This window comes from Pipistrellus kuhlii, unplaced genomic scaffold (assembly GCF_014108245.1).
Source record: "Pipistrellus kuhlii isolate mPipKuh1 unplaced genomic scaffold, mPipKuh1.p scaffold_m20_p_1, whole genome shotgun sequence".
NCBI lineage: Eukaryota > Metazoa > Chordata > Mammalia > Chiroptera > Vespertilionidae > Pipistrellus > Pipistrellus kuhlii.
Genome location: NW_023425404.1, coordinates 177,297,154 through 177,313,894, shown reverse-complemented (window position 1 = coordinate 177,313,894; position 16,741 = coordinate 177,297,154).

The following is a 16,741-nucleotide window of genomic DNA, read 5'->3' as shown; positions in this document are numbered from 1 at the left end:
TGCAGGAGCTGGAGATGAAAGAATCGCTCTCCTCGTTGATGTTTCTCTCTCCTTCTCCCCTCCTCTCTGAAATAAATTTTAAAGTATTTTTTAATAAAAGAAAAATATGAGACCTAAAAAGCTAAGGAGTCCAGCTTTATTCCCAAAACTAAGCCAGACTAGGAATCTAGACCTCCAAACCTGCCCTGCCAAGTCCCTCAAAGAGCCCAGTCATAACCAAGGTGCACCTTTTTTTCAGTTTCTTTATTGATTAAGGTATTGCATATGTGTCCTTATTCCCCCATGATCCCCTCATCCCCTCACGCCCCCACCCCCCTGTTGCCTGTGACCGTTGGTTAGGCATATATGCATGCCTACAAGTCCTTTGGTTGTTCTCTCCCCCTGAAACCCACCCTCCCCAAGGTGCATCTTCATAGAAAAACAATGATCCCAAAGCTTTTGGACTAAACAAATGTTATATTAATAGATAAGCATCAGGGGTGTGGAATAGAATGACATTTGCATACAAATCTAAGAGAAAACATAAGACCCTAAGGTTTTCAGTGGGAAGAGCAGTATCTCCAGCTTCAGTCCTGGACCTTCAAGTCCTAACCCACCCACCCACCCTGTTAGGACTTGCACATCACAACAATATCTCCACAATGAGAGAGAGCGAGGTCTCTGGAACACAACAATGGCTAAGGATGGAGAACTGGGATTAAGTGCCCACTGTAATCTGTGTTAGGCTTACAGCTAAGGACCGTCCTAGTTTGGTTCATTTAATCCCCACGATGACCTGTCCATTATTACCCCAGTTTACAAAGGAGTAAACGATTACTCATGAACAAGGCTCATTGCATGGGTCCCTTTGAAGCCAATGTGCTGGGTTCCCAGCCCCACACGTTCTATTGGGCGACCATGGGCAATTTACTGTGCCTCGGTTTCCTCAGCTGTAAAATACGAGTAATAGTACTACTTCATAGGCTTGTTATAGAACTCTTCCTGGCACATAAACAGGTAATAATTTTTTAAGTCAGCTATTTTTTTAAATATATTTTTATTGATTTCAGAGAGGAAATGAGAGGGAGAGAGAAGATATTGTATCTCAAATATTAAAAATGACCACATCTGCCAAAACCGGCTTGGCTCAATAAATAGAGTGTCGGCTTGGCGACTGAAGGGTCCCGGGTTAGATTCTGGTCAAGGGCATGTACCTTGGTTGCGGGCATATCCCCAGTAGGGGGTGTGCAAGAGGCAGCTGATCGATGACTCTTTCTCATCAATGTTTCTCTCTCTCTCCCTTCCTCTCTGTACAAAATCAATAAAATATATATTTTTTAAAATGACCGCATCTGCTTTGATACTTCTCACCTGATCCTGGGCTGGCCTGTGACTGATTTGACCAAAGAAACGGTGAACACAACACTAGGCCAGCTCCAGACAGCTTTAAGAGGACTGACAACTGCCACCTTGCTCTCTTAAGAGGCCTGAGCTGCCTTGTAAAGCGAGAGAAGGGGCCAGCTAAGCCCAGGCTTATAGCCATCTCCATCAGGGGCCAGAATTACAAGTGAAGCCATCTGCCCAAGTGTTGGTGGGATTCCACTGTGACTCAAGCCAACACTGTGCAGAACAGAAAGATCACCTCGTTACGGCCTGCCTAAATACTCTGACTCTCAGTAGTGTGAGCATGATAAAATGATAGTTTTTTTAAGGTTCTAAGTTTTGAGGTAGGTGGTGTGAAGTAATAGATAACCAGAACAGAAATACTTTAAAGGGCTGAAACCAGTTTGGCCCAACGGATAGAGTGTCGGCTTGGGATCTGAAAGGTCCCAGGTTCGATTCCGGTCAAGGGCATGTACCTTGGTTGCGGGTATATCCCCAGTAGGGGTTGTGCAAGAAGCAGCTCATCGATGACTCTCTCTCTCATCGATGTTTCTAACTCTCTATCTCTCTCCCTTCCTCTCTGTACAAAATCAATAAAATATATTTTAAAAATAAAATAAATACTTTAAAGGGCTCAAAAAAGTAAGTAGGAACAGAAATCTGATGCCTATTTTTTTTTTTTTTTACTGTGGTGATTTTTACTGTACTATTCAACAAATATTTGAGTTTCTGCTGTGTCAGCACTTTTTTTGTGTGCACATGCTGGGAACTCACAGCAAATAAGACAGATAGTCCTAGCTTCCTTGAAGTTTACATTTTTTTAGGAAAAATAAGTTTTTTTTATTTTTAGATAACAGTGAGTGCTGTAAAGAAAATGAAGCAGCATGCCCAGACAGTGTAGCTCAGTGGCTGAGCATCAACCTATGAACCAGGAAGTCACAGTTTGATTCCAGGTCAGGACACATGCCTGAATTGCAAGCTTGGTCCCCAGTAGGATGCATGCAGGAGGCAGTTGATCAAGGATTCTCTCTCATCATTGATGTTTCTATCTCTCTTTCCCTCTCCCTTCTTCTCTGAAATCAATAAAAATATTTTTTTAAAGAAAATGAAGCAACATATTGAGATAGAGGAAAGCTGGGGAGAAGTATGAGAAAGTATTTTAGGTAAGTGATCAAAAAGACATCTAAGAAGGAGGCATTGAGCTTAGACATGAATGTTGAGAAGGGACAAGTATAAAGGCCCCCATATGGTATGAGTTAAATAAATTCAAAGAATAGCCAGAAAGCCAATTATATGACTGGTGCATATATCTCATGAGTGAGTTTCTTATTAAGTTTGTTTCTACATAATAACTGTATCTGGATTTTAACCCTTACTTGTCACTATTCTGTAATAATGTCTAGTTTGAATTTGTTTCAGGCAAAAGACCATTCTATATGCACCTTCCATTTCTCTATAGCCCTTCTTTGACAAGAATAAAATAATAGGTCATAACTATTGTACTTCCATTTCTAGGTCTTAGTTGAAAGATTGCACTAATGCATTCCAAGAAATTGGGGATACACAAAGAATATAACAAACGAGGCTGCTGATACTTTTTAATCTTTACCCAAGGATATAGTGTGGTTTGGGGTTTTTTTGTGTTGTGTGTGTGTGTTGTGTTTTTGTTGTTTGTTTGTTTGTTTGTTTAAGAGAAAGAGGAGAGAGAGAGAGAGAAGCAGAGAAAAAGAGGGAAAGAGACAGAAACAGAAACATCAGTGCCCTAACCAGGGGATCAAACCTGTAACCTGGGAATGTGCCCTGACCGAGAATTGAACCTGAAACCCTCTGGTACCCGTGACGATGCTCCAATCAATTGAGCCACACCGGTCAGGGCAGGGCTGCTGATTTTTATTTTTTTTTAATATACTCCATTGATTTTCCACAGAGAGTAAGGGAGAGAGACAGAGAGCCAGAAACGTCGATGAGAGAGAAACACCGACCAGCTGCCTCCCGCACACCCCCCACCGGGGATGTGCCCGCAACCAAGGCACATGCCCCTGACCGGAATCGAACCTGGGACCCTCCAGTCCTCAGACCGACGCTCCACCACTGAGCCAAACCGGTTTCGGCTAGGGCTGCTGATTTTTAGACAGTTTTTCAGAGAGTCATAGAAAGTCAGTTCTTTGTTATATAAAACATTAACTAACAAAGATTCCATGCATATTTTCTTAAAAGTATTTTGATCAAAAGTTTTCTTCAGCCCTAACTGGTTTGGCTCAGTGGATAGAACGTCAGTCTGTGGACTTGGGGGTCCAGGTTCGATTCAGGTGAGGGGCATGTACATTGGTTTCAGGCATAGCCCCAGTGGCGAGTGTGCAGGAGGCAGCTGATAGATTGTTTCTCTCTCATTAATGTTTCTAATTCTTCTTCCCTCTCCTTTCCTCTCTGTAAAAAATCAATAAAATATATATTTTTTAAAAAGTTTTCTTGCCGAAACCGGTTTGGCTCAGTGGATAGAGTGTCGGCCTGCTGACTGAGGGTCCGAGTTCGATTCCGGTCAAGGGCATGTACCTTGGTTGCAGGTACATCCCCAGTAGGGAGTGTGCAAGAGGCAGCTGATCAATGATTCTCTCATCGATGTTTCTGACTCTCTATCCCTCTCTCTTCCTCTCTTTAAAAAATCAATAAAATATATATTTTTTAAAAGTTTTCTTCATACTCTCCTTAGTAATTAGTTCAGCTCTTCTTTTTTATATTTTTTTATTAAATTATTATCTTTGTACATATTTTAACATTGCCCCCCTTAGCTCTTCTTAATGTCAACATATATCAAACCAGCTGATGAATCAATAAGACTAACAATTCATTTGCAGAGTATAGTTGGTAACAGATAATATAGCACTGTATTACAGTTTCAGAATTAAAGACTTTTTCTTATCCTTATAATAATGATTTGAGACCTAACATGGAGAAGACAATTTTTAAGGGATATGTTATATATTAGATCTGACTACCTGGTGCTCACTGGCCTTGTCTTAGTCCTTTAAAGAAAGGGCTCGGAGAAAACTCTATCAACAAAGCCAACTTTGTGCAAGACGGGGATCTCTTCCCTGCCCCACTTAGGGACAGATCCCTGTGGAAGAATGTTTACATTCCATGAAGAACTCTTTGCTCCCAAAGTTAGAATATTGACATTAACATCTCTCTCAGTATGTTTCTAAGTTTGCGAATGGTTGGGATTATGCTGATGATATTATTGCCTCTCTTTCCATATCTTATGCAGAGAGTTAAAGCGCTGCCCTCCAGAATAGACTGACAGATGTGTATTCTTTGAAAAGGGCGTGATTTGTATTTGGTCATCCTTTATAATCTCTCCTAGCTACTGTGTGTAAGCAAAAGACAACTGCAAAGGTCAGTGTAAATCCTCAGTGGTAGTGCCTCTGCCACGGTTATCTATGTTATCTAACTTATCTGTGCCATAGGCACACCTCTTCACCTGGAGTCACTTTGAACTCCTTCTCGGGAGCACAATTGTTGCATTGTCTTTCACTCAGATGTTTATAAGTCAATAGGAATCAATCGAATTTTCACTGTGCAACAACAAATGTGACTTTCGGCCCTCTGGATAAATATTAGCCTGGCCTGCTTTGTCAGGGGTTACTGGAACATTTTCCTTATAGAAAACAGTCCGCTAGGCAGCTTGTCCTCTTCTGTGTTTGCGATGACTGCAGATCCAGACCGCTGATGTTGACCTTGTAATCCATTTATGAACATAATCATTAAGTCGTATCTGTTACCATTAAAGTGCACATATTCTAATTTAGAATATTAGGCACTAACTATGTCATCTATCTTAATTCTTGGATGGTATCCAGTTAACCTTCTTAATGTGATTATGCTTGAGTAATCTAAATTTATATAAACTTGCCTGAAGATTTTTATAACCTATAAATAATAGAAAGTTTCTCCCAAGGAAATCAGTATTTTCACTTACGTTAGCAGAAATACTTACATTTAAAATAAGCAAATTTGTTTAAAAGCATAAAACTTTACTGTTGATGCACACATTTGATTATATATAATGTATCTCTGTGTATAAACAGAGCAATGGGAATACCAACAGCATTTGGTAGTGATAGGTTTTATAATTAGGATAATCTTTCATTCCCCAACTGCTACAAATCAAAGTAATTCCATCATTTTGTTGTTGTTGTTTCATAGAAACTATGTGAGGCAAAATTGCCATCGGTTATTATTTGAGAACAATGATTATAGTAAGAATGACCACATTCCTGGATATGACAGACCTTTAAGGCTCTTGAGAATCTGAGATTCTATGATAAGGTATGCCCAGAACCCTCATTTATATTTTAACAATGTTAGCAATCAAAATAAAATTCTAACTTACAAGCAAAATTCACAGGTCATATTTCTCAATATGCAGTTGAAATAAAATGGAATATAATTACTGTTTATAAAGACTAGGGAATATTGGAGGTAAAAATAATCTTGTAAATGAACACAAGTCAGAATAGAAGACACATGAAAAAGGAACTCCAATAAATTCACATCTTCCATAAAATATACAGCAAAAGATTTATCAGATGAAGTCTGATTTATTGCCACAAAAGGGATATAAACAATACTTTTTAACATATGCATTTAAGCTGCTACCTGCTATAGAGAGAACTAACTTTGTCTTAAGACAAGATCGCCCTAGCTGGTTTGGCTCAGTGGATAGTGTCGGCCTGGCCCACAGACTAAAGCCCTGGTTGGTTCACTCAGGAGGCACCAATCAATGTGTTTCTCTCACATCAATGTTTCTCTCTCTGTGTCTCTCTCCATCCCTTCCACTGTCTCTAAAAATCAATGGGAAAATATTCTCAGGTGAGGGTTAAAAATAAAATAAAAGACAAGGTCAAATACTTTATACTCTACATTTTAAAATATTATACCTGGTTTGGTGCCTTTATAGAAATATTATCATTAGCTCTGGGATTCACTATTGGTGAAGTTAGGGCAGCATCATTACTAATACCTTGAATTCTCTAGACATTTTTTTAGAAAACATTTCAGTTTAAAAACACTTAACAGCTGAAACCGGTTTGGCTCAGTGGATACCGTGCAGGGGTCTTCAAACTACGGCCCGCGGGCCACATGCGGCCCGCAGAGGAGTCTGATCCGGCCCGCCAGGTTTTTTTGGGCAGTGAGCGCAGCTGAGGTGTTACAGTAGGAATTAGTAGTTCATATAGTCCGGCCCTCCAGCTCTCTGAGGGACCGTGATCTGGCCCCCACTTTAAAAAGTTTGAGGACCCCTGGTAGAGCATCGGTCTGCGGACTGAAAGGTCCCAGGTTCGATTCCCGTCAAGGGAATGTATATTGGTTGCGGGCACATCCCCAGTAGGGGGCGTGCAGGAGGCAGCTGGTCAATGTTTCTCTCTCATCAATGTTCTAACCCTCTATCCCTCTCCCTTCCTCTCTGTAAAAAAATCAATTTTATATATATATATATATATATATATATATATATATAGAGAGAGAGAGAGAGAGAGAGAGAGAGAGAGAGAGAGAGAGAGAGAGAGAGAGAGAACACTTAACAGTACTGTATGTTGAAACTCACAATTATAAACTAGAGGCCAGGTACATGAAATCGTGCATGGGGGATCCCCTCAGCCCAGCCTGTATCCTCTCCAACCTGGGACATTCCTCTCACAATCCTGGACTGCTGGCTCCTAATCACTCACCTGCCTGCCTGCCTGCCTGCCTGGTCACCCTTAACTGCCCCCACACACACCCCAACCTGATCACTGCCTCTGTGTGCTGGCCTCATCACCCCTAACTTCCCCTCCTGCTGGCCTGGTCACCCCTAACTGCCCCCTGCTGCCAGTTAGGTTGTCGCCAACTGCCCTCCCCACCAGCCTAGTTTCCCTTCCTGCCTCCTTTGCCAGCCTAATCATCCCCCAACTTTCTTCCCCCCCCCCCCCCCACTGACCTGATTGCCCCACACAGCCTGCTATTCAGTTGTTTGGTCGCCCCTCACAGCTCCCCCACTCACCTGGTCACCCCACGCAACCTGCTGTTCAGTCTTTTGATCATCCCTCACTAACCCCCCTACCAGCCTGGTCACCCCACACAGCCTGCTTGTTCAGTCGTTTGGTCAACCCTCACTAACCCTCTGCTGGCCTGATCATAGGCAGCCATCTTGTGAGAGTGTGAGGGTTAATTTGCATATTGCTTTATTATATAGGACTAGAGGCCGGTGCACGGAAGTCATGCACGGGTAGGGTCCCTAGGCCTGGCCAGCAATCAGGGCAGATCAGGGCCTTCCGGCTGCCAGCTGGGGCCTTCCTTCATTCTGCGCCAACCCCTGGTGATCAGCGCACTCAGAGAGAGCGATTGAACTCCTGGTCTCCCGGTGAACTCCCAAGGGGACACTTTGCATATTAGCCTTTTATATATATAGATTCCACCTCTTTCCCTTCCTTCCACCATAGTCTAAATCTGATCATGAGACAATATTAGACAAACCAAAAAATGTTTAAAATATATTTTATTGATTTTTTTTTTTTTTTTACAGAGAGGAAGGGGGAGGGATAGAGAGTTAAAAACATCGATGAGAGAGAAACATTAATCAGCTGCCTCCTGCACACCTCCTAGTGGGGATGTCCCTGCAACCAAGGTATATGCCCTTAACCGGAATCAAACCTGGGACCTTCCAGTCCTCGGGCCAATGCTCTATCCACTGAGCAAAACCAAAATTGAAAAACATTCTACAAAATTACTGACGAGAATTCATCAATAGTGTCAAGGTCATGAAAGACAAGGAACAATTAAGGAACTGACACAGATTGGAGAGGACCAAAAATACCTAATAACTAGATGCAATGTGGGATCCTGGACAGAAAAAGGACATGAGGAGGAAAATGGGTAAAATTTGATTGGTTTGTACTTTAGTAAATAATATCATAGCTATGTTTATTTTCTGGGTTTCATATTAACTTACATAAGTGATTATGTAAGTTAATATGAAGCAAAACTGAGTGAAAGACATGCATGAACTCTATACTGCTTTTGTAAGTTTTCTATAACATTTTTTAATTAAAAAATAATAATGACCCCCACAGTAGATGGTTGTACTGTTCAACAAACAGGATTGGGAGTAGGAATCAAGAATTTGTTTTTGGACATTTTATGTCTAAAATGTCTATTAGATTTGGGATGAAAGAAATAATCATGAGCAAAGAAATCAGAAAATTTGTATTTATGTATAAATAATGCATAAGATGGCTGTGAAGATGATGAAATTTTTAAGAAGGTACAATTAATAAATTATTAACAACCTGGAAATTAAATCTCTATGATTTCAATAGAATACCCCTCCATGAGGAGTTTTCCTTTTTTAACACATTTTTATTTATTTCAGAGAGGAAGGGAGAGGGAGAGAGAGATAGAAACTTCAATGATGAAAGAGAATCACTGATCGGCTGCCTCCTGCACGCCCCTCAATGGGGTTTGAGCCCACAACCTGGGCATGTGCCCTTAACTGGAATCAAAACTGAGACCCTTCAGTCAGCAGGCCAATGCTCTATCCACTAAGCCAATCCAGCTAGGACAGGAGTTTTCTTGACGAAGTACTTTCTTCACTTGGTTTCAGGAACATCAGTAGTCAGTCTCCTGGCTTTCTTCCTCCTTCAATAGCCATTCCTAAGATTTCCCTGTCCTCTCAATACTGATCTGCCTGAGGGCTCATTCCTATACTCACTGCCTGGTGAGCTCACCCAGCCCCACAGCCTTGTATACTGGCTGAACACTGACACTTTTTTTTTAATTTCTTTATTGATTAAGGTATCACGTATTTGTCCTCATTCCCCCATAATACTGACACTTTTAAATTTGTATCAACTGCTGATTTTTCCCATGAATTTCAGAATCGTATGTCCATTTTCCAACTTCACATCTCCATTTGGCTATCTAATAGATATATCAAGTATATTGGCTATCTAATAGATATATCAAGGTTATTATGTCCAAAACCAAATTCCTGATATTCCCTCACAAACCTGCATCTCAACTAAGAGTACTGCCATTCTTCCATTTCCTCAGGCCAAACATTTTCAAGTAATCCTTGACTCTCCCTCTCCCTTTCCCTTCCCCTCTCCCTCTCCCTCTATCCCCCCTCTCCCTCTCCCCCCCCTCTCTCTCTCTCTCTCACACACACACACACACACACACACACACACACTGAAGCCTTAGGAAATTTTGTTAGCTCAATTCTTCAAAATATAACTAGAATCCAACAAATCTCACCACATCCAGCACTACCATACTACCACGCAGGTCCAAGTTACCATCATCTCTCTCCTTGTTACTCTGTCTCTTGACAAATCACTCTAACTCTGCCTTTGTCACCCTTTAGTAGACTCTGTCATCCACAGTGATTCTTTTCAAATGTATTAGATTATGACACTCTGCTAAAAACTCTGCAGTGCTCCTCTTCTCACTAAGAGCATAAGACAGATTCCTCTCCATCTCCCTGTATCATCTGGTCCCATTACCTCTCTGTACTTACTCCCTACTGCTCTCATTCATTCCACTGGCTACACTGGCTTCATTGTTTCTTCTTTTTTTCCTTTTTATTGAATTTGTTTGGGTGACACTAGTTAACAAAATTATGCAAGCGTCAGGTATACAATTCTACTACATCTCATCTAGACATGGTGTCTATTGGCCTCCAGTGTAGGAAACAGAAATCACTCTGAGTATCGTGTGTTCACCATCCCAAGTCCAGTCTCCATCCCTAAAGAGTTCATCATTTCTTGAAGGTGCCGGACATACTTCTACTTCAAGGACCTTTTACTCACTATACTCTTATCTACCTGGCGTGCTCTTTCCCCTGTTATCTGTATGGCTCACCCTCTCACCACTTGCGAAGTCTCCACTCATAATTAAACATGAAAGCACGCCCTGGCTGGTGTACCCAGTGGTTAGAGCATCAGCCTGCACACTGAAGGGACTCAGAATATCCAGTCAAGGGCACATAACTGGGTTGCAGGTTCGATCCCCGGACTTGGTCGGGGCACATGCAGGAAGCAGCCAGTCAATGTGTCTCTCTCTGACATTAAGGTTTCTTTCTCTTTTTCCCCTCCCTCCATCCCTTCCACTCTTTATAAAAATCAATGTAAAAAGTATCCTCAGGTAATGATTAACAACAATAAAAACCCATCACATAACAAAGATGACCACACACAAACACCATGAGTGAGAGTCAAAGGAAACAACCAAAAAGAGGGCATTTGTTTTGTTTTGTTTGTTTTGTTTTGTTTTGTTTTGTTTTAACTAAATTTGGTACTTAATATGTTAGAGGGGCAGGGACTGAAGAAATGAAACCAGATGCCATCACTAGGCTTCTGTGTAAGGAAACGATAACTGGTGATGCTGTTGTCACTACCACTGCTGCTGCCACAGCCTCCCTCCCCTCGCTTATGAAATTGGAGACATTCCAAGGACTGTCACTCTGGCTGCTACAAATACCAGTGGTGCCTGGGGTGGTCCAGCAGGCTCTCCCATCACCAGAATCTTCACCACTGTCTCCCTTCAGAAGTTTATATGAAAGGAGCCCCAACCTAGAATTCTAAACTCAATCACACAAACAAGTGTGTGGGCAGAAAAAGACATGTATTGTAGTTCCCTCTAAGCTTCCCTCCAAAATGGATTCCCTCCGCAACTTTTCTCAGGAAACTCCTGGGAAACATGCTTCACCCAAAGGAGGAAGTAAAGAAAGAAGAGGAAGACATGGGATACAGAAAACTGGTGACCGAGCACCTGAAAAAGGAGGGGAACCCAGGAGGCAGCTGTGAACCTGGAGTAAAGGGCAAGCAGCCTGGATGCCGCGGTCACTCAGGAGGCAGGCAAAGCAAGAGCTGTCATCACTGTGCCCTCTGGACCAAGCTACTGGGATATCCACTCCATGATAATGAGGGAGTGAACCGAGGAAAATGAAAGAATGAGATTCAAATAACAATACGAATCAGGGGAAAGGAAAGGAATTCCTAAGACAGTAGCAAAGGGCAGAGTCCCGAGACAGCAAATAGTCAGAGCATCACTAGATAGAGCGGAACAAAGGTCTCCAGGAGGGCTAACTCCAAGAGAAAAGATTGAAACTAACAATAAAAGAGATGGATCTTGCTGAAACTGTTTGGCTCAATGGATAGAGCGTCAGTCTGCGGACTGAAAGGTCCCGTGTTTGATTCCAGTCTAGGGCATATACCTTGGTTGCGGGCACATCCCCAGTAGGGGGTGTGCAAGAGGCAGCAGATCAATGTTTCTCTCTCATCGATGTTTCTAACTTTCTATCCCTCTCTCTTCCTCTCTGTAAAAAATCAATAAAATATATTTTAAAATAGAGATGGATCTTATGGAAAATTGTAGAGAGTTTTTGGAAGGTGTGGGAAGCCTTAGCAATAGCTACAAAGACAACTACTAAGCAAATGAAACAAAAAGGGCAATAATTAAACTATAAGAAAAAAAAAGAGAGAGCATAATCATAGTATACTACAATAGTCAGCAATGAATAATATTTATGTAAAAGTAATATAAGCCCTAAATATCAATTTAACCAAAAAAGTAAGTGTTGGCTTTGTTTGTCTTTTTTTTTTTTAATCAAAAATTAAACTTCATCTACCAAAACAGGAAATTGATAGTCTAAAATTAATTAAATGAAAGATATAAATACCTGGACATTATACAAAATAAAATATGAAGCTGTACAAATTCTAGAAGAACCGTTATAAGAGTTGAAAGTGGGAAGAAAACTGGGGTGAGTAAATAACTTTAAAAAATTTTTAATTTTAAAAAGATCACATGTAAAACAAAACTATAAATGTACTAAAGAGAAAATATAAGAGACTATCAATATAATTTTAGAATGGGCATAGCTTTCCTAGCCCAGAAACATTAAAGGAAATGAATAATAAATTTGGTTGCACAAAAATTAAAAACATTTGCACATGTAAATACATTGAAATGGTATTAAATATTGTTCTAAAATTGATTGTAGTAGTGGTTGCACAGATCTAAATACACTGATATACTAAAAACTGGTGAATTGAATACTTTTAGTGGATGAATTGTATGGTATGGATATTGTATCTCAATAAAACTGTTCTTTAAAAAATTAAAAGACAAATTGTTGAGAGAAAATATTTACATTTATATCACACAAGAAATTTACTGCTTTATATATACTAGTATATAATGAGCTCCTTCTAATTCGTTAGAAAAAGACAAAAAACAGGATAGTAAAACAAAGTAGATGAAAAGGCAACTCACATGAGAGGAAATAGAAAAAGACAATAAAAATATGAAAATATCTCCAAAACCGGTTTGGCTCAGTGAATAGAGCATCGGCCTATGGACTGAAGGGTCCAGGTTTCGATTATGGTCAAGGTCATGCACCTTGGTTGGGGGCACATCCCCAGTGGGAGGTGTGCAGGAGGCAGCTGATCAATGTTCCTCTCTCATGGATGTTCTAACTCTCTATCCATCTCCCTTCCTCTCGGTAAAAAAATCAATAAAATACATCTTTTAAAAAAAAGAATATGAAAAGATCAATAATCAGAGAAGCCCGAATGAATGCAAAAATGAAATGCCATGTTTTCCTTATCATACTGACAAAAAGTACAATAAAAGGACTGGAAATACCCTGTATTGAGGAGAGTAGGGGAAGTGGCTTTCAGGTGCTAATTGAAAGAGCTTAAAAGTACCAACTGCCTTTCTGAAGGGCAGTCAGGAAAAATCCATAAACAAAAAAAAAGCACATACCCTTTAACCCAGCAATTACAGTTTTAGCAATACCTTATATCTCTTACATATGCAGTAATGAATTCAGGGTTGTTCATTTATGAATTGTTTGTATTAGAAAAAATTAGGGCCAGCCAGCATAGCTCAGTGGTTGAGTGTCAACCTAGGAACCAGGAGGTCACAGTTCAATTCCTGATCGGGGCACATACCCAGTGTGGGGCGTGTAGGAGGCAACCAATCAATGATTCCCAGTCAGGGCACATACCCAGCCCTAAATGTGCATATTAGACTTTTATTATATAGGATAATTGACATATAACATTGTATTAATTTAAGGTATACAACATAATGATTTGATATATGTATATACTGCAAAATTATTACTAAAATAAAACTTTTAAATGTAATAATTTGCACCCTCACAAACACACCTAATTAAAAAATATATAGCCACAGAAATGTTAAGATGGTAAATTAAAAATAATATAGCCATAGCAAACTGGAAGAAAATAGAAGTAAATATTAAATTATCTATAATAATAAAAGCATATCATGCTGATTAGACCAGACATCCTTCCAGACGAAGTTGGGGCTGAGAGAGAAGCCCAGGTCCCAGGTGCCTGTGGGTGGCCAGAGGGAAGCCCAGGTCCTGGGTGTCAGAGGGAAGCCAGTGCTGGCAGCTGGGGGAAGGAAGGCCTCCTCTTGCGTGAATTTCATGCATTGGGCCTCTAGAATAATAATAATAAAAGCCTAATATGAACATTTATATGCATAATACTTCTAAATTTTTTTAAATATATTTTTATTGATTTTTTACAGAGAGGAAGGGAGAGAGATAGAGAGCTAGAAATGTCGATGAGAGAGAAACATCAACCAGCTGCCTCCCGCACACCCCCCACCGGGGATGTGCCCGCAACCAATGTACATGCCCTTGACTGGAATCGAACCCGGGACCTTTCAGTCCGCAGACCAACGCTCTACCACTGAGCCAAACCAGCTTCAGCAAAACTTCTGAATTTTATAGTGAGTTAATGTATAGTGAGCCACTAGGGACCCTACTCCCATGCATGAATTTTGTGCACTAGACCTCCAGTAAATCAATACACCTGGAAAATTTTTATTTTGTAATGAGTTAATTTTACCAACTCCATTCATTCCATAGACAATAATTAAGCATTTTCTATGATAAACAATGACAAAAAGTTATCTAGTGGAGGAGACAAACCATTCTAGGATAATGTGATAAATGTAGCGATAGAGGTACATTCACTCATTCATTCATCATATACTTTAGTGACGACTAGGCCCCCTATATTAAATAATCAACTAACTAGTCAAGATTTCTGTTTTTTAAAGAAAGATAGAGAGAACAGTGGAACAGAGGATACAGATAAATTCACTGTGTAATTTATTGATCTATTGTGTGATGACTGTCCCAGTAGAGAAAGCATGAGCTGCCATGGGAACACAGAGGAGATCCATCTAAATCAAATCAAACTGGCTCTTTTCCTTCCTGGCTGCCTCTGGATCAACACCACCATGAACAACACAGGAACTCTCTGGTCCAGGAAGTTTATGACCAACCTACTACCGCAACAGAAACTAACGGTTATTGACATCCTTCACCCTGAGAAGGCAACAGTCCCTAAGACAGAAATTTTGGGGAAAACTAGCCAAAATGTACAAACGACACCAGATATCATCTCTGTATTTGGATTCAGAACCCACTGTGGTGGTGGCAAGACAACTGGCTTTAGCATGATTAACAATTCCCTGGATTACACACACACACACACACACACACACACACACGCACATGCACACGCACATGCACACACACAATGAACCCACATACACTTGCAAGACATGGCCTGTATGAAAAGAAACAGACCTCAAGAAAACAGTGAAAGGGTCATAAGAACAGAATGAAGAAAGTCAGGGGTCTGCTAAGGCCAATGTTGGTGCAGCAAAATGTTGGAGATTGGACAACAGAGGAGTCAAGATTCTGCAGTGACCTTATCTGCAGTGATTGTGCAGATTTTTCACGAGAGGATTAATAAACTGTAAACATATTTTTAAAATTTAAATAAATAAACTCAAACTGGGAGTCAGAAAGGCTTTCCAGAGGACGTAGTGAAGTTTTGAAAAACAGGTGGACATGAGCATTATCAACATTGGTTTTCATCACTTAATTTTACTTTTGATAATTTTATATCCTATCTAATAAAAAAGTAATATGCAAGTTGACCATCATTCCAACACACAAGGTGGCTGCCCCCATGTGGTCAAAGATGGCTGCCTCCAAGTGGACACAAGATGAACACCACAAGATGGCCTGCAAGGGAGGGCAGCTGTGGGATAGCAGGGGAGGGCAATTAGTGGTGACCAAGCCAGCAGAGGAGGGAAGTTGGGGGCAACTGGGCCTGCAGGGAAGGGCAGTTAGGAGTGATCAGGCTGGCAGGGGAGCAGTTAGGCACCAATCAGGCTGGCAGGAGAGTGGTTAGGGGGTGATCAGGTTGGAGGGAGAAGTGGTTAGGGGCAATCAGGAAGGCAGGAGGGCGAGCAGTTGGGAGCCAGCAGTCCTGGATTGTGAGAGGGGTGTCCGACTGCCTGTTTAGGCCTGATCATACCAGAATTGGGCCTAAACGGGCAGTTGGACATCCATTGAGGGGTCCCAGATTGGAGAGGGTGCAGGCTGGGCTAAGGGGCACACCCCCCCCCTACTGCCCTATGCACAAATTTCATGCACCAGGCCTTTAGTTTTTTATGTTTGGTAATTTTGATAATTTTGGAACATTGTATTAATTTAAGGTGTACAACCTATTGATTTGCTATATATATATATATATATATATATATATATATATATATATATACTGCAAAATTATTACTAAAATAAAACTTAAATTTACACCCTCACATGCAGTAGAATACATCCTAAGCAGAGAGCACATGTACTAAGGCACAGAGATGTAAGTAAAATGTGTACAACTTACAAAAGGTGTTTGCTCTGGCCCTGGCTGGTGTGGCTTAGTTGGTTGGAGAGCGTCATCCTATACACCAAAAGGTGGCCGGTTCAATTCCTGATCAGGGCATATACCTAGGTTGAGGGTTCAGTCCCAGTTTTCACATAAAATTTACAATAGTAACATTTATTGAGCACTTACTATGTGTCCATCTCTGTTGTAAGTGCTTTACATGTATTTAGTCCTGACATTAATGCAGTAGATACTATTAAATGTATTTTCTTATATAAGAGAAAGTCAGGTGCAGAAAATTAAATAACATTTTCTAGTCACACAGCTATACTTAAACTTAAGCAGTCTAACTCCAGATGCCAACCCATTAACCACTCTGCCTCTCCTTAGAATGTGATATTTCAAGTATTTAAAACATTAAAATTTTTCAAGGTTATTTGGAGGCTATAGATTCTGTACAGTATTTATTTCTATTATTTATTCTTATCCCAGAATCATGCTGTTTAATTTGTGCTTTTTTTTTTTTAATGTTTTCATATCTGAAAGTAGTCTATGCTTTCCCTATTTTCTTCTTCAGATTTTTTTTTTTTTTTTGTAATCAGTGCCTATTTATTCTTCAA